At 36.3% G+C, this 18,262-nt stretch overlaps 1 protein-coding gene across 2 annotated transcripts in view; it reads left to right on the forward strand.

Annotated features, from left to right (window-relative positions):
* Positions 1–17,486, forward strand: part of LOC150080786 (pre-mRNA splicing factor cwf19l2) — a 315,168-nt gene extending 297,682 nt beyond the window's left edge. The window contains exon 17 of one of the 2 annotated variants that reach the window (XM_090381845.1): positions 17,357–17,486. The gene's annotated coding sequence lies outside the window, so the exon portion shown is untranslated. Of the gene's footprint in view, positions 1–3,414; positions 3,499–17,356 lie in introns of those variants that run through there. The other variant, XM_090381844.1, reaches the window with a different exon arrangement.
* Positions 17,487–18,262: the final 776 nt, after the last annotated feature.

Raw genomic sequence — 18,262 nt, forward strand, 5'->3', positions numbered from 1 at the left:
TTCGATGAACGGGGAGGCCATTCCATGGTGGCAAAACTGCAGAATGCTCTTAGAACCATGTTCTATTCACCGTGGCTCTGTGGGGGGGAGTGCATTGTCCTGCTGGAAGAGTCCATTGCCCTGTGGATGCATGATGACCATGAAGGGATGCAGATGTTCTGCAAGGATGGACACTTAACCCGGACCATTCAGAGATGCATTTAGATCTAGACATACCAGAGGTCCCAATGTGTGCCAGTTGAACACTCCCCATACCATTACTGACCATCCACCTGCCTGAACAGTTCCTTGTTGATATGATGGGTGGATAGCTTCTTGCAATTTTTGCCAGATATGCACTCTCCCATCTGCTCGAAATAACTGGAAACTGGACTCATCGGACCAGGAGACCTGTCTCCAATTATCCAAGGCCTAGTGCTGATGTTCTTTTCCCCCAGTTGAGGCGTAGAGTCCTGCATCGTGGTGTTAGCAATGGGACTCTAGTGGGTTGACAGCTCCCATAACCTATTGCGGATAATGATTGCCTGATGGTCTTGGTGGAAACGTTTCTGGCACCTTCCTCGTTGAAGTGGGCAGTGATTTGTGCCACTGTCACTCTCCAGTTGGCTGAAACAATGCGAGACAGACATTGACAGCCATGTTCATCCACCACCTTTCTCCGCCCACAGCACTGTCCATGAAGAGATGTTATTCCAGAAATGGCGTATTCCTGATACACTCTGATACTAGCAAACGGGGATAGTGCAATTTCCATACCACCTCCGCAATACAGTGACCCATTCATTGGGCACCCACTATCATCCCTCGTTCAAAGTCTGTTAACTCACTACGTTTATCCATACTGATGCATTGCAGTCTACATGAATGCAGTGTACTTATATACTTGCCAAGCGGTGGGTTCGACCACTAGCAAGGGGGGAGTGACAACGTCGCTTTGCCTAGAAACCACCAGGTATCCCATGAATTCTGTCCTTTCGGTGTGTATAAATGTACCATCAAAAACTTTACTGAAATATAAGTATATGATATCACAATTATTCTTTACTTTTAATTCCTTTGTGACAACACCATTACAACTAATCAGATTAGTCAGATATCATCTGCCCTCAGAAAATCCATGCTGTTGATGATCAGTTGATTTGAATTGTTTGTTTTCCTATTATCCTCATATTTTACCTTTCACAGAAGTCAGACCTGTAGATCTGACTTCTGTGAAAGGAAAAATCATTTTAACCACCTTTATGAATAGGAAGGGACTTATGTACATGTCCAGTCTGCAGAGACTTCCCTGAATCTAAATATTCTCTCAGTATTATAGCCAAAGGCTATAATTTTGATTTTGCTCTCTTGCTGTTTCTTTTAATATAGTTAAGTTAGTATTAGTAGTAGCAAATGATGCAAGAAGCTTATACAACAAAAAATATTTATTAATAATATTGATGAAGGTTGCTATGCCTTTATGAGTATCATTAATGGCTTAATGTCTAAGCTTTGCAGATTATATAAAGGTTGGAAGGGTGGTTAATGACTGATCGAGGTGTGCTATTACAATAAGATCTACAAAATTAGGCAGATGGACTCAGAAGTGGTAACTGAAGCTTAACATTAACAAATGCAAAATACTGCATATGGGAAGCAGAAAAGCTTCGGAATTGTGTGCACATGATTGTTAGAGTCACAAGAAAGGAGTGGGGAATCAGAGGAAAGTTGTTAGAAGCCCTATATATGACTGCATTTTCCTAACAATTGTCATGTACAGAGTGCATGTTTGGTTAGACTGTGCCTTGCAAACTATAAATGTCAGGAAAATGTACTCTACAGTGAACGATGTTATTGAACTGTCTGTGTTCTGCCAAACTGTCAAACAATGTGCTGCAGATTGTAACTGTACACTTGCCTATAGATTTAGTTCTTTTTAGAAACACATGTTAACTGCAGCAGCAGTGACAAACCCCTATGAAATAATGGGCGTAGTGATAGATTGCAAGGCAGGTTATAAGCAGGAGAAAAACCATATCTGGACTGATGAAATGGTAGTACAGAATGAAGTGTACTAAAAATTCTTCCACGTTGTGAACAAGGAAGGTAGGGGACTGCCACATTGGTTCAATTCAACTCTACTGACAACATTCTTTCTTACAAGCCATGGATCATTCTTTGCTAAGTTAGTGACTTAGGCATAAGTGAGCATACACACTGTATTTGTTTACTTCAGGAGGATGTGGGAATGTGTGCTCAAATTACAAACCTGAGGGGGCCATAGATTCAAATTGAGGAAAAACAGTTGTAGAATAGATGTGTGGAAGTTTGTCTTTAGCCAGCAGATAGTTGATTGCTGGAACAAATGTCCATCTGTCATTGTGCAAGTTGACAGCTTAAATAAATTCAAGGAAGAACTGGACAACCTTTTAGAACAACTAGATATGTGTGAAATGAATCTTTTTTTTTTTTTTTTTTTGTTTTTTTTTTGGCTGATGTATAAGCTTTTTTTCTTGCGTCATATGCCACTACTAATGCACTCATTACAGGAGCATTAGCTCTTCCCTTCGCCCTTGATGGCAGTTTCATCTTTAAGTAATTCCCACATCAATACACTGTGATCGCTTCCACCTAGTTGTTCTTTGAGCAGCAACTCATAATGTGTGAAGGGTCACTACTGATAATCAAATCAAGAGTATTGCTTTCTCTTGTTTCCTCTCTAACATGCTGCTGTAAAAAAAGTCATCCAGTTAATCCACAAAAGTCTTGCGAGTGTGCGAGTGACCCCACTGAAAGTTCCAATCAATATTTGGAAAGTTAAAATCTTCACTATAAGATATTCTGATATACTGGCCCGCTCTGTTTGTCTGTATATCTCTCCAGACTCATCACACTCAATAAGCCTATAACACACTCCTGCTCCCATTTTTGTTTTCCCAGTGCTTATGTGCCAAACTGACACATTTCCCTGGCTAGCCACATCAACTGGATGGACTGCCTTAGACTTATATGCTTCTGAACAGCATAACCACCCCTTCCTGTTCTGTAATTGACAAAATCTCAATTTGGATAGATTTCATCAGCCCAGAAGCATGTAGTTTACCATTAGCTGCAACAGTATCTCTTCCAGCTGCCTTTTCTTATTAGCTTTATGCCTTTATTCCCAGTTTTATTCCCATTCATTTTGTTGGCAACCTCTATGGGATCATTCATATTGGATGATGTGATTCATCTCTTTCCTTCTAATGGGAATATAACCAAAGAATTCTATGCCACTTTACTTGGTATCCTTTGCCAATGACTTCTCAATTCGCTTTATCTTGCAGAGCCTTCTGAGTAACCTGATTATGGACTAACTTGTATATACCATTTTCAATACCTTAAAAATTTATAATTTATATCATTGCTTTAAAAGGTTTTTTTTTTTTTTTGCAGGGCAAGTTGTTTTTTCAGTATGGAAGAATTTGACAGTCATGGAAATATCTTGCTGTGTGTGCAATCAAGATTAGCATCTCTAATTTTATAAATAATATTACTTAATATTGTAATTAAAAGCCAGAGATTTTTACTTATCAGTTTGTTTTTTTTAACAAGTTTATTAAAATAACATTATAACCAGAAAAACTAAATTTCAGTAGGAATTTTCACATACAGCCATATTATCACTTTTTTTATGACCAGATTTTGGCACATTATAGCCTTAGTTGCTAATGCGCCAATAAAACACAACCAACCAACCACAACCACATTATCAGCTCTAATTACAATATTAATGATTACAGAAAAAAAAGAAAGAAAAGTAACAAAGTGACCAGATTTTACTGAAATGAAATGAAATATATACCCTGTACAGTATTTAACCAAGAGGGACAACAAACATGTCTGCCTTTGTCAATCAAAATTTAAACATGGTTAAAATCATAATAAAATGGTTACAATCATAATCAAATTATCTACAGTGATTTGTTTACAGTGACTTACAGGATAAACAGAATCTTGTATCTTATATTTTGTGATGAATTTTGGATGCCCATTAAGGTCAACTAGGGTGAAAAGTGCTCCTATTGACCAGTACATAAACAGCATAATCCATAGGGATACTGAAAGAAATGTGCACTCTTAATTTTCTGAACACAGTTACTGCTGTGGAATATATTATAGCTACAATATATACAGTATATGAAACTTTTTTATTAGCAATATTGACAAAATTAAAAATAAAATCTTCTGAAAAGTTAAGTTTGATTATAAAATTAATGATGATGATATTATTATTATTTATAATATTGGTATACGTTTAAAAAAAGATCTTTCTGCTTTAATAAAAAAAAAGATAAACTGCAGCCATTATCAATCCACTGCAGGATGGAAGCCACCCCCCCCCCCCACAACGATTCATGTTGAGGGGAAATGGACCATAATTTGCCACATTGATCCAGTGCATGTTGGTAGATCGACCATATTTAGCAGTCGGGGTCTTCTCGAAGAGCGTGTGCTACTGCACTCCCGCTCTGACCACTCAGCTACAGACTTTAATACAAATGAACTAATGCATGATTTTTAGGTGATAATTCTGAATTTGTAATTGACTTTATAATTTAAATATGAGAGTTATAATTATGTGAGTTATAATTTAACCCACATAATTATTGTTTTTTTTTTTTTTTTTTCCACATAAAATGAAAAACACACTACCTACAGCAAAAAATATGTATTTCATATATTTAGTAGACAGTTTTCAGTCTACTATAGAATAATAAGATACTCTATACTGAAGGGGGGGGGGGTTGTTAATATGTACAATATTAAGATATTCTATAGGTATTTGGCTATTCTCACTAAATATAAATATTTTATTTAGTGGTTCAACATTTTTTTTTTTTTTTTTTTTTTTGACATATGAATTATTACTTTTTTAAACTCTTACGTTGATCACATAAATCTCTTTTCAAAGCATCAGTTCATTATTGCCATCACTGCCTCATTCCATTTACCCTCGTATCTTTTTTACATTGTCTTATCATTGCAGAATCTGTCACCCTGTTCTTCACTTGGTGCACCAAAGTTCTTTGAAAAGCATTTAAGGTGGCAGAAGTTTCATTTTTTGTGCATGTTGAAACTTAGTATTTTTAAACTAATAAGCATTTGTTGACTTTCATCTTGTAGTCCATTGATTTATAAGTGACTAAAAATTTTTCCGCAATCTTGAATACTGGACTCTGCTTCTTTTTGAAACATAGAAGTTGTGAAATTATCTTTCCAGCATCTCTCAGATTTGAAGGGTCCCCTCTCCCCCAACTGCACTTTTATAATCTGTACATTCATTAATTCACTGCTTCACTCTCGGCACTAAAATCACTTGCACTAATTCTTTTACAACTCAACATCTCATTACACATAAATTAACTCTTTAGTTGCTGTGTGATGACCAGTTGTCCTCCAGAATACTTAAAATTCATGCCCATGATTGGAACTCCGACCTACCCTAATTTAAAATTTCATAGAAGTCCTTGAGGTTGTCACAGACATTCTCTCAGATATGCCAGACAAGCTGTACTTGCTACCTGGGAGTCTAAAACGCTGATGGAACTGATATTCGGGTGACACTCAAGTCAAGTGGACCCAATTTCAGCAAAGTCCGGACGGTCTGTGACAGCCAAATCCTCTGCTTGCACCTTCACGATGGTGGGACTGTTAGTAATCCTGGGTATAACCTCCATCCGTAAGTACATGGTGGGTGACCACCCAAGTGTGAACCAACGTAAGCAGGGGTCGAGATGTGGCGCCCATGCCACATGGAGGAATGCCACCCCTCTATGTTACCAGGCAGTACTAGGTGGTAGATGACTCTCATCAACAGGTGCAATACCACCACGTTGCTTATTGGAGGCTTGAAGTGGTGGAATCCATGTTTAGTCTCTAGAGCTAAGTTCCGGTCAACCTTTCCCTATCTCTTCCATCATGCAGTATGATTGATGACTTTATGATGAACATCGTGGTGAGATCCAGTATTCCCTACATTTCGAGGGTACAGCTCTAAAATGGTGTTCACAGGCCTGCCGCTAGTTAGTACACCGGACTGAACCTATTGGTACCTCTCTAGGAGGCTTCTGGATTAGATAGTGTATAATCTTGCTACCTCTGCACTGCCAGATAGTGACTGGAGGGAGTCCGAGTAGTGTGTATGCGGAGAGCATTGTCGAGGCCACATTATGTCAAGGATCTGGGTATATTCTTACCGTGTGTATGCCATATCCAAAAATTTCATTACTTCATACAGCATGTCCCACCCACTTTTTCTTACTATTGAATACACCATGAATTGTCAAACAAATAAAGCAAGCTTATCTGCGAAAAGATCTAAACCTCCCATGCACTTCCTAATTCATTTCACAAATATACATGGTCTCAATTCTAATCTCAACGATGTCCATTTCCACTTGCAGTCTGCCAAACCCCATGTACGTTTTCTGACAGAATTTCAGTTATCAGTTGATTCAACTACTGCTCATCTCAGATGCCCAAATTATTCGCTGTATGATTCCTTTCACCTCAAAAGTGGTACTTGTGCATATGTCCGTTCTGATATTCTCTGTCAGAGACTTGGCAATTTGGAATCTCCTCTCTTTGATCTTCTCTGGCTTAAAATCTCTCTACCTCATTATGTCAAATTCTTCCGTTGTCTCTACCGTTCTCCCAACTCCACTAATCACTTGGAGCTCTTTGACTTCCTCTCTTTCCAACTTGACTTTCTCCAGCCCAAGTTTCCTAACAGTGAGGTAGTTTTCCTTGGTGATTTTAATGTTCACAACTCCAGCAGGCTTCTGTTTTCTGGTCACACGACCCAGCTAGTCGAGATGCTGAGGCTTTTGCAATTACTAATGACCTTGCAGAGATTGTTCATTTACCTACAAGAATACCGGACAATCCTAATCATACAGCCAATATGCTTGATCTTTTTCTCACAAACAACCCTTCTAAGTACATGGTTGAAGTGAGAGGTCCTTTAGGCACTTCAGATCACAACATGGTGATCGTCTCTTCTCCAATGGAACCTTTATCTCATGGCTATTCCCAACCTCGTGTTGTTTGGCATTACAAGAATGCAAAATGGGATGACCCGCAAGACTTCTTTTCCTTGGTCGGATTACTGTTTCAAAACTTCTGATGTCAACGTTTGCTCAGATCATGTCAGTGAATTTATTTTTGCAGGCATGGAATCCTTTATCCCTCACTCCACTTTAAAATCTCGTCCTTTAAATACTTGTGCATATGTCCTTGATTTTCCAATAAATGTGCTAAGGCTGTTCAAAAGAAGAATGTTGCATATCGTAATTGGCTTTTTTCTAATTCTCCAGTTTCATTTTCTGCCTACACCAAAGCTTGCAACAATTGTAAAGCAGTTATTAATCAGTTCAAACTAGAGTTTGAACAGGCTAAGAGTAGAAAACTTGCTTCTTGCCCTAATAGTAGCTGAGCATTCTGGTCTTTTGCCAAAGCTATTGGCTACAACTTTTGCCCATCTCTGCTTCCACCTCTTCCATCAGCCAAGGATAAAGCTAACTTGCTAGCATCCCATTTTTCTTCCAACTCATGTATTAATGATCTTGGTAAAACACTTCCCACCATTCCCAACATGTGCCATTCAATGCGTCCTGCGGTCTTCCGTCAGAAGGATTTTGACAAATCTTGATGCTAAGAAAGCTCCAGGTCCCGATGGTATTTCTCTACTTGTTCTCAAAACCTGTGCTCTTGAACTTACTCCTATTCTTTACTGCCATTTTTCACTTTCTTATTCCAAAGGTGTTTTTCTTTCTGCTTGGAAATTTGCTCATATCCAGCCAGTTCCTAAAAATTGTGACAAATCCCTTCCATCCAGTTATCGTCCCATTGCAATTAATTCTACTCTTTCTAAAGTAATGGAGAAGTCAATTAACCGCCAACTCTTAAACTGCCTAGAAACCTTCCATCTGATCTACGATCGCCAATATGGATTCAGTCAGTGTTGATCCACTGGTGATATTCTGGCTTATGTTACCTATTTATGGACTAATTCAATGGAAAGGTTCGGTGAAACACAAGTAGTTGCTCTTGACATCTCAAAGGCTTTTGATCATGTTTGGCATAAAGGGCTTCTAAACAAGCTTCCATCTTATGATTTGCCAACTGTTTTTAGTAAGTGGTTATCCAGTTTTCTCTCTGATCGCTCACTGAGGGTGATGGCAGATGGCTCTCTGTGTTCTAACTTCTCCACTAATGCCGGTGTCCCCCACGGTGCAGTTCTTTCTCTTACTCTTTTCCTCTTTTATATTAATGACCTTCTTCCATTGACTGGAAATCCTATCCATAGTTTTGCCGATGATAGCACATTGCATTCCACTTTCCATTTTGAGAAACCTTGTCCTGCTCAATCAGCTTCAACTTCTCAAAAATCTGCTACCAATTCCTTAAATGCCGATTTTCGGGTAATTCTCCAGTGCGGCAAAGATAATTTAGTTGATTTCAATCCTTCTAAATATCTCGTAAAAAGGATTCTTCTGCTCCTATGCTTATCTTTAGTGACACTCCGATTTCTAGGTAAAATGATATATCTCTTTTGGGGATTACCCTGACTTCTAATCTCTCTTGGCACAAGCACATTACAAATATTGCTTCCTCTGCATCTAAAAAACTTGGTTTTCTCTTTCGCTCTCAGCGTTACTTTTCTTCCCAACAGCTGCTCACTCTGTATAAATCGCAAATCCGCCTTGCCATGGAATACTGTTCCCACATCTGGGGTGGTGCCCCCAAAACCTCTCTCAGGCTTCTTGATTCCATTCAGAAGAGGGCAGTTAGGTTAATTAATGATTCATCTCTAACAGAGTCTCTCCACTCGCTTTCTCATAGACGTACTGTTTCTGCTGCATGCGTCTTCTACAGATACTTCCATGGGCACTGTTCTTCTGAATTGGCTTCTGTAATTCCCACTCTCTCTCTTTCAAAACAGTCCGAACACGTGCAGCCAACATCCAATTACTGTCCAACTTCAAACTCACAGAACCAACTTTTCATCTTCCTCGTTTATTCATTCAACTGCCATTTTCTGGAACAACCTTCCTTCATATGTATTTCCTGAAAATTACAGTCTACAGAAGTTCAAGTCCAATGTCAACAAATATCTTCTTTCGTCTTCTCAATCTCCAACCGAAGCACGGTACAGTCTGTCCTCGTATAGCACGATAGTTGCGTTCCTAGAAACCCTCATGCAATGCGAAATCGTGCAATATAAACAACAGGCCCTATGGGAAAAGTAGGGTTAGGTGCCGACCACCCAAGATTGAACACACATTTGGAACCAAAACATTACCAAACAATAAACAATCGGGTAATTTTAATCGATTAAAATACGTAATAACAATATTATAATAAAGTATTTTTAGTATTTTTTAATACTAAAAAATTATTATATTAAATAAAATAGTCGTAATAAAATACTTACGTATTTTATAATACGTAAGTCGTAATAAAATATTGGCTAATGCTTTTGCTTCTATCGTAAGCAAACTTGCTTTTTGTTTGATTTTCTATCGAAAGAGATGACAGCCGTTCCATCTCTTCCAATTCTTGTGTCTTAATCTAATGGTTTTTAATTACACTTTGAGTTGTTCCCGCTATGAAAGTTGTTTTTATTTTCTCTGCATTCTTTGTAATTCTCGGCGTTGCCTCATTTAGGTCTATAGCACGTGCAATATCACATGGCCTTTCATTTCGCTCAAAGCGTTTCACAATTTCATATTTTTTCTCTATTGACAGAGGCGGACAGAAGCCTTACGGGGGGAACCACGGTGGGCCGGAGGCCGGTGTGATTTTGGCCATAAACCGTAGTATGGGGCCACTATAAATTTTCCCGGTTAAGAATTTTTGATCCAGTCTGCCTCTGTTTATCGATATTGTTTTTTTTTTCTCTGAATCGGCAGTGTCTTAGCCAGAACACTTCCTTTTCATACCTTTTACCGTTTATTAAGTATTTTACTCATTTTTAGGGAACAAAGCACAATTACAAAACGAGGAGGCACGCTTAATACACATAAACAAAGCTGCGCGTGTATAGCAACTGAATAAACAACACCGTAAAGGCCGAGATACACTATTAACACCTCACATTTTACTAAAGCACATTTCTGGGGATTACTACCATAAAACAATAAAAACAATTTCCAGTTGCGTTTCTGCTAGTGGAATCTGTTATAAACTGGTAGTAAACTCCATATAATTGCATTTGCTATTATATCGATAGCTGGAATTGTGTTGGTTTTACGTTATTATGGTGAAATGTCTTTCCCCTTCACTGATATAAAACACATAAATACATTTTCAGAATCTCCATTCCTATCGTGTTGCGTTCAGTTGGCTGATTCCGCGTTCGACTGCCATTTCTTGTAAACACAAAGGCGAATCGTGTGTAAGCGAATTCGGTTCGTGTTATATAAGATAACGTTCCCCTATTTATAAATCGTGTATGATCGAATTCGTGTAATGTAAACACGTGTTATACGAGGACCGACTGTACTAAGTACTATAGGTTCTAATACCTTTCGTGTTTGGGGTTTACATAAAAAAAAAAATAATAAATAAAATAAAATAATTGCATGATTACACGGCACACAGGAACATTGGACTCTAGAATTGATGCCAAAATAATAATGAGATAGGAATAAAATAACTGCATGATTACACAGTGAACAGGGTGCTGTATTCTGGAGTCAAAACATAACGAGAATTGTCATGTAGATGAATACTTTCCTCCAGATGAATTTGCACCCAAATTACTTAGACATCAGCCATCCATAGTTTCCATGTGATTTCAGATCACGTGGAAACTTTAAATTAGGGTAGGTAGGAGTTCCAATCATGGGCATGAATTTTAAGTATTCTGTAGGACTACTGTTCACCACACAGCAACTAAAGAGTTAACATTTAGAAATTAAAGTGAGTTTTGCTGCTTTAAGCAAGGAGAGTTCTACTTGTTTTATGATAAAAAATATGTGATGTTAAGGCCTTTTATATCGAAGTTACATATAATTACTGCTTAGGAAGTATAAAAAGTGATTTACTTTTACCCAAACAAATAATCTGTTGTTTCGCGGAAGTGTGTTATCCACATTTTTCCGTAAATTTACCCTATCTCTGTTTACATGGTCACAGTAGCTGAATATCCAAATGACAACAATATTTTGGACAGTTAAAAAAAAAAGGAAAGAAATGAAAAAATTCAAATTTAAGAACTAGTGACAATATCGATAACAAGAGAAGGAAAATGAGGATAATGAAGGTATTAAACCTTCTAAACATGAAATGTTGGCATTTGGTGAGAATGAAGTTAGAAGATTGTCAATTAGGCTTCAGTTAAATGAAAGAGATACAATTCATGGATTTCGAGAATACCTAATCGAAAAGACGGTTTCAGTAAAATTGAAGAGCACTTGATAAATGCTCTGAGTACGATATCAAGTGAATGTGAACAAGGATTTTCACAAATGAATCTGAACATCAGCCCAACCAGAGCTTTGTTGATGACAAAAACAATTTCTTCACTACCATTTCTTAAAATTGTAGACCCACTGCTGACACGCTTTGATCCAGCAAATACAGTGGCGGACAAAAACACTGCATCATCTTAAAAAAAAGTAACATTTGTAGTGAAACGTATAAGGTATTGTTTGATTAGTCATTTTGTTTGTGGCAAAGCACAGATATTGCAACAGACAGTAATTGCAAGGTAATTGCAATTACTGTCTGTTGCAATCAGACAGTAATTGCAAAATCAGACAGTAATTGCAAGGCATTGCATCAGCCCTTTCTATAAATACGGCATTGGAAAGGTATACACGCTCATTAGTATCTTGTTTTGCAGAGGTGTAAGCATGGCTCCATATGTTCAATTGACACCAAGGAAAAAAAGTGTAGCTGTTGCGCTGGCCCAGGAAGGGCTTTCTATGTGTGCCATCTCTGATAAAATAGGCTGCCACCAGTCAACAGTATCCGGGGTTCTGAAATTAAAGCGTGAAAGCAGTGATGCGAAGAGAAGACCTGGATCAGGCTGTAAGAGAGTGACTATGCCTTTCCAAGATCGATATTTGAAATGGCTATGCCTTCATAATCTGAAGTGCTCCTGATCTAAAACTGGACTTTGAGATGGCCTCTGGTGTTGAAACAAGTGCACGAACTATCCAAAGACGGCTTTTGGAATGTGGTCTGCATGCCTATCGGCCCAAGAAGAAGCCTTTGTTGACCCAACAAATAGGAAGAAGCGACTTGGTGGGGCTAAAACACATGTTTCATGGACAAAAGGGCAATGGGACACTGTCGTCTTTTCTGACGAATCAAAAAAATTCAACCTGCCTGGCTCAGATGGGAAGTGATATGTCAAAAGACGAAAATTGGAGGCATACCATCCTGATTGCGTAACACCGACTATAAAGTACCTGCCGGTCAGATGGTCTGGGGGTGCATAACAAACAAAGGGGTGGGGCGAAATAAGTTTATTAACGGAACAGTGAATGTGGAAACCTACACTACTATCTTGGAGGAGTGCCTGAAATTCATTATTAGGGATCACAACACAGATGTCCAAAACTGCATTTTCCAACAGGACTCAGCACCTTGCCACACAGCAAAATTAGTAAGTTTTATGCTATTTAGATTTAATGATGAGTTTGTCTTCTTGTCTTGCAGAAACATACTTACACCATTGTCTTCCCTCATTTTTCTTTTGCAGCGAGCAGGGGGCAAAACCCCCCAGTATACTTGAATAATAAATTTATGCTTAATAAACTGTGCGTTAATACTTAATTTGCTGTTCTTATTCCAAAAACATTACTTATTCCTTAAAGTGCAGTAATACCTCAGAAATGCTGGCATTGCAGTGTTGGACTGGCCTGGAAACAGCCCACATTTGAACCCTATTGAAAATTGCTGGTACATAATGTCATCTAAAATTGCTCAGAAGAAGCCAACAAGTAAGATTCAGTGGCAGGAGAGCATTGTAAGGGTGTGGTACCACAAAATTGGGCAACCTTATATCCAGAAGTTGATTAACTCTATGCCAGATCGTTGCAAGGCTGTAATTGCAGCTTGAGGAGGAACAACAACATATTGAGGACTTATTTTGCTGATTTGCAGTACATAATACTATTACATTAACTTGTGATTTCAGTTTGTACACATAAATGCAATAAAATGTATGTTTGGTTATCATGATTTTTCATATTTCCATTAATTACATATTTTACCCTTTGGAAAGATATTTATAGCAAGTAGGTATATCAGATGGAGTCTTTTTATTGGATTTCATTCACAGAGATATATATCCCATCTAACAAATGCATTTTGAACATTTCTGCAACACACAATGCAGTGCAAAACACATTATTTGCAAAATTCACAAATGATGCAGTTTTTTTGTCTGCCACTATACACTAAGCAGCCATGAATCGACATACGTCGATTCATGGCTGCTTTGGAAATGTCATTCAGCAACACAAACAAACAAGAAAAGAAGTTGGCATAGTGTGTTGGGTGAGAACTCAAAAATTTGGAATATTCTATAAAATCTTTATTATGAAATTTTTTTTACCAATCTTTATTTATTATTTTTTACGCATTTTACTTATTTTTTTATCTTTCATTACATTAAAATAATTTTCCTCCTAGTGATATTTATTCAGCCAATGGGAGAAGAGGGATGCGGTTACATGGTAATACGCAACAAATACTAAAATACTTAACAGAAGCTTGTTTTATTGCAGTAGAACAAGCTTCTGTTTAAGAGTGTTTGTGCTAGATAAACCTCGTGCATGCGCTTTGTTTATCTAACATAACCACACAGTACCATTCTTGATTTCCATATGTAACATATTTATGTATTCATAGCTAAGAATGAGACCTACACAGTGTCGAAAGCTACTGTTAAGTATTTTATTTTATCAAAAGAAGTGAGTGCAGCGAGCAGGGGGGCAAAGCCCCCCTCGTATAATTGAATAATAAATTTATGCTTAATAAACTGTGTTAATGTACTTAATTTGCTGTTCTTATTCCAAAAAAATTACTACTAAAGTAACAATATCAGGAAATAAATTTTTAGTGTACTGTAACTTTTCATAAATTTTAAATTTTTGCTGATAGCAAAGAATGAGTACCGGCACCTATTCTTTTACAAAGAATGAGTACCGGCACCTATTCTTTTACAAAAAAAAGCCATGTAAATATCACAGTGTCAAAGACTCTGCCTTTGCTTAACCTTCTAGTGAGTGACAAAAAATTTCACAAATAGGCATTGCATTCAATACCTAATTTTTTTGTCAAAAGGCAAGAAATTGTTCAAAACTTAGCCTTTTTTAATGGTATTCTTTATTTTGACATTGTGTACAAGAATGAAAATTATATTTAGTAACGGCAGCCAGAAAAAAATATTTAGTTTTTTTAATTTTAAGTAAAATAATCAAAAACATTATCTGATTACTTCACTTCCAACACAAGCAGTGATACGAATCACTGCTTGGGTTGAAAGTGATATAATTTTGTTTAGTTAACTTTAACAAAACAAATAAGCATATGTTACATTTTATATCAGTAGAGAGATCTGAATTTTTTACTATCTACACTTCTCCAATTAAAAAAAATCAGTGATACAAATTAAAACTGAAAACCATACCATAATATTTTGATGTAATAAAATAAATTTTATTTTATTAATTAATTAATTAATTAATGTTTTTTTTTTTATGGAGTCAACCAGCATATACACTAGAGAAGTTTTCTCATTTGGTGCTCCTGAGTACTCATCATTAGAATTCCATGCAGAGGAATAATTTTTTTACATCATTTATTTACAAGTATTGTCTGTGTAAATATGAGTGAAATATTATTTATTTCATTTTCTGGATCATTATTATGCTACTGTAATATTTCGGTACAGTAAAATGTAAAAGAAAAATACACACGTATTTGCTCTGGTGCTCTGCCTAAATCAGTATTTCTCAACCTTTATTTAATTATTGCCCCCTAAAGGGGGCAATAATTTTTAGACAATTTTTTCCTTAAATCCCCTCCCCCCCCATGAAATTTTAAACAAGAAAATACTTTATACTTACTCTTTTCATTCAATGGGATCCCTGAGCCAGATGGTTCTTAGCTAAAACTTCAGTGTTCAGTATGATGTTAGTATGTTTAATTCTGATGTCTCCTCTTGAACATATATCAATTCTGTTTCTTTCCTTTGGTAATATTTTATTTACTGAACTAAAACCACTTTCAACTTTTTGGAAAACAAAGAAGTACTTTGGCCATTTCAGACCACATTGTTGGATAAAGAAGTTTAGTTGTTTTTTATCCCCACAACTGAGCCATTCCACCTGTTTAAATTTATATTTGCATTCTTTGTTACATTTTAATTCAATGAGTTCTTGAATTTATTCACTAGCAGACCCAGCATTTCATCCATTTGGATCTAACATCCATGGCTTCACTTCAAAAGAAAAGAAATCTGAAAATCTATTTTTCATTTCACCTTTTAAAGAACACAAATGACCTGAATAATTCTTAAGGTCATTCTCGGTGAGAGATTCACTGATTTCAGCTAACTCTTGCATACCATGAAATTGTTTTCTCATTAAATTGCATTCAAATATTTCCAGTTTTGCAGTGAAGGCTTTTAATATGCGTTTACAGTCTATCACTGTAATTAATTTCCCTTGAAGTTGAAGTGATACTTCATTAAGTTTTTGAAAAATCCAAGCCATATAGTATATGTTGTTTTTGTGTTTGCTGATCTCCTTTGCTAAGTCTGTGTCTCCTTCACTTTCTAAAAAGCTAATTGTCACATCAAAAAGGTTTACAAATCTTGTTAGACAGTTTCCTTTAGAAAGCCATCTGACTTCTATATGTAAAAGAAGCCTCACATACTGTTCTTCATTATCAACACAAATTTTTCTGAAAAAGCGACGTATTTGCTTTGTGAGTTTATTTTATTGATGGTTTTAATAACTATACTGAGAGACTGATAAAGAACTGGACTAATATTTTTTGCAACCAGATGATTTCTGTGCACAATGCAGTGTATTGCAAGAACTTTGGGACATACTTCCTTTAGGTGGGCTATAAAACCTTTATTTTTTCCAACCATGGAAGTAACACCACAGTGGCACAGGATATCAGATATTCCAATGGTACTTGTTTTTCATCAAACCAAGTTTTTACAGCAGCAAAAATGGGTGCTCCAGTACAGTCAGTTCCTAAAGATTTTACAAACAATGTCTCTTCTTGCAATTTACAATCATCATCGAAATACTGAACATATGCAATTAGAAGGGTCTTATCGTCAGTAGCTGTGGATTCATCAATCTGAATATAAAATTTTCTCATTTTTAGTTTGTCAATTAGCTGCTCTTAAATGTTAACTGACATCTCATTGATTCGTCTTTGAATTGAATCATTGCTCAGTGGCAATGCTTTTAAAATACTGGAAGGATTTTGATGCATCACTGTTGAAATTAGTCTCTAATGTGGGTCATATAACAGTCTCAGCAACTGAATAAGCACTACCATTTTTCACAATGATTTCTGCAAATTTCTAGGACTGAATCATTTCATCGTCATTTGTTTGTGTGTTCTGAAAAGGTGATCGTGTGGATCGTTATGTTACGTTAGGTCGCAGCTGTCAGAAAAGTGCAAAGACATTACCTATGAAAGCACTTAGGCATTTAATACCTATGAAAAGAAAAGTGGTTGAATTGAATCACGCCTACTATATTCCTTTTGTCAGAATTCCTCACTCAGTCCTAATAAAAATCTTGTTAGACAGTTTCCTTTAGAAAGCCATCTGACTTCTGTATGTAAAAGAAGCCTCACATACTGTTCTTCATTGTCAACACAAAATTTTCTGAAAAGGTGATCATATTTGCTTTGTGATTTTATTTTATTGATGGTTTTAATAACTATACTGAAAGATTGATAAGAACTGGACTAATATTTTTTGCAACTAGATATCTGTGCACAATGCAGTGTATTGCCCATTATATTGCCCATTTCTCTCATAAAAAATGAGAGAAATTAAAGAATAAGATGTCGTCGCGTAGGATTGAACTTTGGAGGACCACAAACCATTGTAATAAGTCTTCATTAATACCCATGATTGCGATTTTTTGCCCCACTGAGAATGCCTGGCCTAAATTAAGGAATACTTTGTGATGCACCAGGTCTACTAAATGTTAGAAAAACTGCACTAGAGAGCAAATATGACTTTTGAATCCACATTTAGTTCCTGCTTGCATTCTTTTTTTTTTGGAATAATCTGTGAAAATATGGTTATTAACTAATATCCTTATAATTTCATTTACAGAATGGAACTATCCAGTTTACTTACTTAACTTCCAGTGGACATATAAAATAGTGGAAATAGGAACTAGTTCATTGGAACAGGTCTAAACTTCAGTATATGCAATTCCCAGTGGCTACAGCTTATTCCATTTAAATTACTAGATCTCCTGTATGAAGATTGCAATGGGCAAGTAGCCCATTGAAATCTTCATACTTAAATAATAAGCAAGTAGCCTCATCTAAAAGGCACAAAATCAACTTTGTTAAGTTTGCGATCATGTGGATCATTACAGGTCTCAACCTGTTTTGGATGATATAAGCATTGAGATATTGCTATTGTGTAAGGAATCTTCTGTACTTTTTCTCTTAAGAGTAATCATGTACTATTAGATATGATAATTTTTTACTGTTAAAATATGCACCTTTATTAATTTATTACTAAATTATAATTTTTCTTATTTATTAACAGAATACATAGACAGATAAAATCCCTTCTGTATGCTTAAAAATAATTTAAAAAGTTTATTAAAAAGTAATATAATTAAAGTAGATTGTTACAAGCACTTGGACTGTGTCAAAAAGACCCAGGATGGATAAGTAAAGGAAACTCAGTAGTAGTACATAAGCATTTATGAAAATTGCTGAACAGTTTTATTTTTTAATATTTCCTGTTATTTTATTTTATTTTATTTTTTGTGGTAGTAATACCATGTAGTGCAAGGAAGCCACCGGCTTTTGCTGCACTGGCCAAAAAAAAAAAAAAAAGAGTAGATAATGAAATTACATATTATTTGCTTCCCTCCTTAACTACCAGTTGACCTTTGAATTTATGCAACATGTCATCCTCAACTACCTGTGATTGCACCTGTTCAAGCAATCAGTGACTCAACGGCTAAAAGAAAACTTTCTACAATTTAATCTAAACCTC

This window comes from Mastigoproctus giganteus, chromosome 9 (assembly GCF_048544385.1).
Source record: "Mastigoproctus giganteus isolate SK-2022 chromosome 9, ASM4854438v1, whole genome shotgun sequence".
In the NCBI taxonomy this organism is placed as follows: Eukaryota; Metazoa; Arthropoda; class Arachnida; order Uropygi; family Thelyphonidae; genus Mastigoproctus; species Mastigoproctus giganteus.